The following is a 6,038-nucleotide window of genomic DNA, read 5'->3' as shown; positions in this document are numbered from 1 at the left end:
TAATTGAAAGAGGAATATTACTCTTAACACAAATCAATCAATTACACATTCTACAGATAGATAACTCATGACTAGTCTTGAGTCAAATATTTGTAAGTCCAAACAGGACCCCAAAATCATACGATTGAAAAAATTATCAAATGGTTAAATGTAGCACAAGGATAGTCTAGATGTTGGCACAATAGCTAGAAAATGTGATGCCTCTTAAGGAAACACAAAGGAAAAGAGCCCCTTTTCTCACATATGAAAATGTTAGAAACTTCTCGTGTACAAATACTGGTGCGCCTCATTGTAATATTTCCATGCAATAAAAGTGAGCTGGTTAGTTCGAAAGTTAGTTATTCAATTAATAAGTTAGCAAGATTGCTAACTAAAGACTAACTAAGGTAAAAGCTAACTAACATTAATACCTAATAATTTTTATTTAATAAAAATACATTTTAAAATAAATTGAGAGTCGCAATCTGACATTTCTCTTGGATTGACAAGGACCATAGCCACCATTCACAAAAGTTATAACGTGAATGAGACTTATGAGCCATATTAATCACTAGTATTAATTTGTATAGTTTGGATGGTCCAACAATATTAGATTTTTGGGCAACAAAAACTAGTATATTTTAGATATTAACCTAAAAAGATAGAACTGAAAGTCACTTAAAAGAAAAGACAAGTGATGTTTTAGTTAGTTTTAGAAATTTTATAAAAAGAAAAAACAAAGAAAAGTGACTGAAAAATTGTGCGTGCCGCAACAATTACAGTCTACAAGCAGTAGACAGCACTTCGAACAGAGAAAAGGAGGAGTGAGCCGAGATTTTTCTAAACGAGTGTCTTGAATTTTTACCCCCCTTTTGGAGCCAATGCAACCATTAGATTTATGATATGAGCATCAGATCACTAAGTCTTCCAAGAGCCCCTACACTCTTTTTCTCAGCCTTATCCACTCCTCTCTAATTCATTATAAATATGAGGCATGGGGAGACACAAGGGAGCATAAGGAGACCCGAGAGGCTGTGAGATAGAGGTAGAAAGAAAGATACTCCTCTAATATACTGTGAGAGAGAGCTTGAGAGAGAGAGAGAGAGAGAGAAGAGTTACCCCGAGAGGCTACACAATTTCCTCTATCTCGATCCTCGACTTAACAATCTTCTCTTACACTCTCCCATCTCGAATCTATTCCGCCTTCTTAATCTCTTGAGTGTATTTGCGGACGATGGTCTCGAAGCAAAGAATGTCACGTGTGGATGGCAGTCCTACAACCGGCAACGAAGCTTTGGGCAAAGGCATCACTGTCAATCCAACTGCGGTTCCGGTTCGTAAGTAATGTTTTCTAAATTGTTAGATGCTTTCTTTAATTATCGCATGAGATACATTAGGCCCATGCTATGATATATGAGAATAGGTTATGGGAAGGGATAGGCCTCTTCTTAAATATTTGAAAGATGGAATTTGTAAAATTCATGTATCAAGGGAAGCTAATTGCACTTAGTTGCGTATGGCTTATTTGTTGATAGAGCAATCAATCGGGGGTTATGAATAGCTTAATCGTAAAAACAATGACATTAAGAATTGTGCTTACAAGTATTAGGAAAATTTTGTATAGAATCGCTCTTTGATCTCAAGGGGGAGAGTGAATATACGATGGAATTATTATCGCATCTATTCTTGTATTGTTTGGAAAAAATACAATTAGTTTTGTTGGTTGATTGAACAACACCCTACATGTTTTTCTTTCAATCATTTGATTGTTGCATTGTGATTTGGATAAATATTCCAAGCCTTGTGTTGATGGCAAACGCATGGTAGGGGTCTGTAATGATAAGTTGCCATGGGAATAAAAGAATGTTTTCCTAGAATATGATATTAGGACAGATTGCTTGGATTATGCTTGATTCTTAATTGGTTAATTAAGGAAGGATAGCTGCATGGGTGGATCATCTCCAAGATTGCATCGTGGATTACCCCAAGAGGGCACTGCTCAATTCACGGACCAGAGGTTGAGTAGTAAAAAGGCCAACCACGGAAAGTGTGTCTCACTCCTAAGTCACTTGGGGTCAGTGGAGCTCTGGATAACCGTTGCCGAGTCCGTAACGGAGTTGTAGACTGCTGTGAGCCCAATGTCTAGAGGAGTTGGAAGATCCTATTCTAGATAAAGGATGAAAATTTTGGTGCCATGTGATTTGGACTAGGTACTTCTGTTGGATAGAAGGGATACATAATTCTCCTGTATGGGTAGGAGACAAAGATTAACTTGAAGATAAGTTAAGGAACTTGTTTGTCAAAAGGACTGCTTGTTTTATTTTTGTGTCCGTGTTGTAAATTACGCGAGAAATTACGTAAACGAACCCTATGCCCTAAAAGGTTTAATTAATGAAGTTGATTTTAAATGTCACACATAAATGCGGTAGGATCTAATTAGAAAACTAAAGCTATTAAGGGAAGTGGGTGGACGAAATCCCCGACGGGTTGGGTGGTCCTAGAGAACTTGGAGGCTTCTCACAAGGATTTATCACTGGTTGATTTTAGGTATTGTTAAGTTAGAACCCAAATCATGCCGTTTTAGGGACCGGAATGGGACTATGTCCTATGGGTAGAGAGGCTGAGCAATGCATCCCTCTCATTTCCCATTCTCTTTGAATCAAGTGTGGTATATATGTGCTTCGGATTAGGTATCTCTGCATAAAGTAGGATGCCCAAAACCAGACACTAGAATGCCAACAGGAGACCTTGACAACTAGGAACCCAAATTTCAGGTCGATCCTAGTGGAGGCCGTAAACGTTCCGCTGCAAGGCAGACTTGGGAAACCCTAGGCGACAAACCCTGGAACATTCCATGGGAGTGCCAGGAGAGGCGACGCTTAGATTCGTTTCTCGATGGACCACTAAAACGTGCTTGGACAGGCGATAGGTGCGGGCACGTTACAGTTGGTATCAGAGCTAAACTTCATGATGATACGTGATTGATTAATGTTTGGTTCATAGACATATCCTAAATAGAAATAACCTGAGTGGTATGGCTTGATTGTTAGGCACCTTTTGCACCCACGAATGCTGATATGCAAGAGAAGAAATTCCTTCTCAAGCAAATTAAGGCACCCGAATTTGATGGAGAAGAGATAGACGTCGCAACAGAGGCAGAGATATGGATTGAGTCGATGGATGACTATTTCTCTACTTCGAGAACTACCTCCATGAATCAAGCAATGATAGCCAAACTTAAGCTAGTTGACCAAACTTGGTTATGGTGGAAGCAATGGTACAAGGATCAAGGTATTTCTAAAACTACTGTCACTTGGGCTCCGCTGAAAGATGTTGTACGTGGACAATACCTTCTGCCAACCTGCCAGACATTGAAGATGAATGAATTCTTTAAGCTCAAGCATCTGGAATTAACCCTGGAAGCTTACTGCGCAAAGTTTGTAACCGTACTAAAATATACTTAGCCATAGATTGGCCGAGCAACAGGTAATCGCAGGTTCAAAAGATCTTGCCTGCGCCTCTCCCTCGTACAGTAACTACCATGAAAAATATGTCATGAAACTCTCTCTCTCTCTCTCTCTCTCTCTCTCTCTCTCTCTCTCTCTCTCTCTCTCTCTCTCTCTCTCTCTCTCTGAGGCGGCCTCTCCCTCGCACACCACCTACCATGAAAAGAATCTTCCCTGATTGTGAGGCCTACTCCTTCACAGCAAAGGCAGTTTTGGATCTTATTGCATCACATTGTTGACGTAGCTCAGCGATTGTTGACGTAGCTGAGCGATTTATACATGGATACTGTGAGAAGTTTTGAATATGAATAATCTCTGTGTATGCAGATTAATAGGCGAGGAGATATTGCAAACAAGAAGATCTAGAAACTCGAGGCAGAGCTTCTTAGCTTCAAAGAGCAAATCAAGAAGACAAGGCCTAGACCTGCACAGGAAGCTCTGAAAGCTCGAGCACTGTGGATTTTGAAGTAGAAGAAAATGTGACACTCTTGGGCTGGGGGAGTAAACGTTTCATCTCCCGTATGTCATGCTATTCTACCTCTAACTATAGTTTTCTTGCTGCTCTTAGATATGAAGCTCAAAGGGACATGTTATACAATCAGAGTTTTAATCTAGAAAAAGTGTCATTTGCGACAGAAGGCATTAAGGATACTCAAGAGACAGTAATATTAATAGTTTGTCTTTCACAGGATTTGTATGTCACTTATTTTTCTCTTTTCTCTCTTCTTTGTCTATATTCTTGTAGAATGAGTAGTGTTTTCTGGACACAAAAACTAGATCGTATGCAGGGCTTCTTAGTTTTTGCAAACTTTGTCTTGCAGATGGCAGTGATGAAAGCAGGAAACAAGGACTTAGAAGCAACCGTGAAAATCCTGAAAATTGACGATATTGATGTGAGTGACTAGTTTCACACCTTTAGCACATTGATATTTTAAGGATCCCAAAGGTCTGTCACTTGTGTATTTCAGAAACTACAAGATGAGATTACGAATATAGTCGACAAAAGGAATGAGACACATGACTCTATGGTGCAAGGTCACAGTGCTTGAGATCTCTTGGATAAAGATCTGTTGGGAGGTACCTTCTTTCTGTTTTTGTGAACAATGCCTATTTTAAAGTCCCTAATGATTGCCTAAATTGGCTTCTTATACTATGTCACATCACCATGTGAAATCCATCCTGCATTCTATTACATGAAGTTTTAGACAAATTCCCAATGTTATTCTCACGTTGTGAATTATGATAACATCAAGAGCTTCTGTGAGGCAGGAATTGCATACATTGCTAGTTGTGGTTGGGGCCAAGGGGCTATGCGCTCGAGGTGAGGGGCTGGTAGCCTTGGGCCCCCAAACCCTACCTACCTAGGTAGGTGGTGCCTCATGAGCAAAAGCTCATGATGTTGAACACTGCATAAAAAAATGTTAAAGAGCCCAGCTAGAAATGTAATGCCTCTTGGGGAAACACAAAGCCCCTTTTCTCACATAGGAAAATGTTAAAAACTTCTCGTCTACAAATACTGGTGCGCCTCATTGTAATATTTCCACGTAATAAAAGTTAGTTGGTTAGTTCAAAAGTTAGTTATTCACTTATTAAGTTCGCAAGATTACTAACTAAAGACTAACTAAGGTCAAAGCTAACTAACATTAATAACTAATAATTTTTATTTAATAGAAAATCTATTTTAAAATAAATCAAGAGTCATAATCCGACATTTTTCTCAAATTGACAAGGACCGTAGCCACCCTTCACGAAAGTTACAACGTGAATGAGACTTATGAGCCATATTAATCACTAGTATTAATGTGTATAGTTTGGATGGTCCAAGAATATTAGAATTTTGGGCAGAAAAAAAACTAGTATATTTTAGATATTAACCTAAAAAGATAGAACTGAAAGTCATTTAAAAGAAAAGACAAGTGATGTTTTAGTTAGTTTTAGAGATTTTATAAAAAGAAAAAACAAAGAAAAGTGACTAGCAAAATTGCGCGTGCCACGATTGCAGTCTACAAGCAATAGATAGCACTTCGAACATAGAGAAAAGAAGAAGCAATGAACCGAGAGTTTTCTAAATAAGTGTCTTGGAGTTTTACCCCCCCTTTTGGAGCCAATGCAACCATTAGATTTATGATATGAGCATCAAATCACTAAGTCTTCCAAGAGCCCCTCCACTAAGGCAATGTGATCGATGCATTGATTCCCATGGATGTCGAGACTTCTGACCCGCTTAGAGAGGAAGCATCCATACCATTATATGATGGGTGCCGAGTATCTCACCTGAAGACACTACTTGTACTCCTAAGTGTGCAAGCAAAATACGGGTGGAGCAATGCGAGTGTGACCGAGTTGATCAGGTACCTTGTACATACACCTCGTTGATTTATTTTCGGCACTATCATTAAAAACATTTGTGCTTTTTCAAGGTGTTTTATGATGTTTTTCAAGTTACTGAAGTGTCATATATTACCACTTGCAAATACCATGCCTAAGTCTCATGATGATGCACGATATGTTTCACGAAAGCTTGGCATGGACTACAATAGCATCCATGCATGT

The 6,038-nt window shown here is 39.0% G+C and overlaps 1 pseudogene; it reads left to right on the top strand.

The window, feature by feature from the left end:
• Nucleotides 1-1,231: 1,231 nt before the first annotated feature.
• LOC148022914 (vacuolar protein sorting-associated protein 60.1-like) lies at nucleotides 1,232-4,585 on the top strand (annotated as a pseudogene).
• The last annotated feature ends 1,453 nt before the right edge of the window (nucleotides 4,586-6,038 follow it).

Source organism: Lygodium microphyllum, chromosome 16, assembly GCF_053477565.2.
Source record: "Lygodium microphyllum isolate KBCC chromosome 16, Lygodium_microphyllum_v1.1.10, whole genome shotgun sequence".
Classification (NCBI taxonomy): domain Eukaryota; kingdom Viridiplantae; phylum Streptophyta; class Polypodiopsida; order Schizaeales; family Lygodiaceae; genus Lygodium; species Lygodium microphyllum.
The sequence above is the reverse complement of the archived record's forward strand: the minus strand, read 5'-3'. Positions and strand labels throughout refer to the sequence as shown.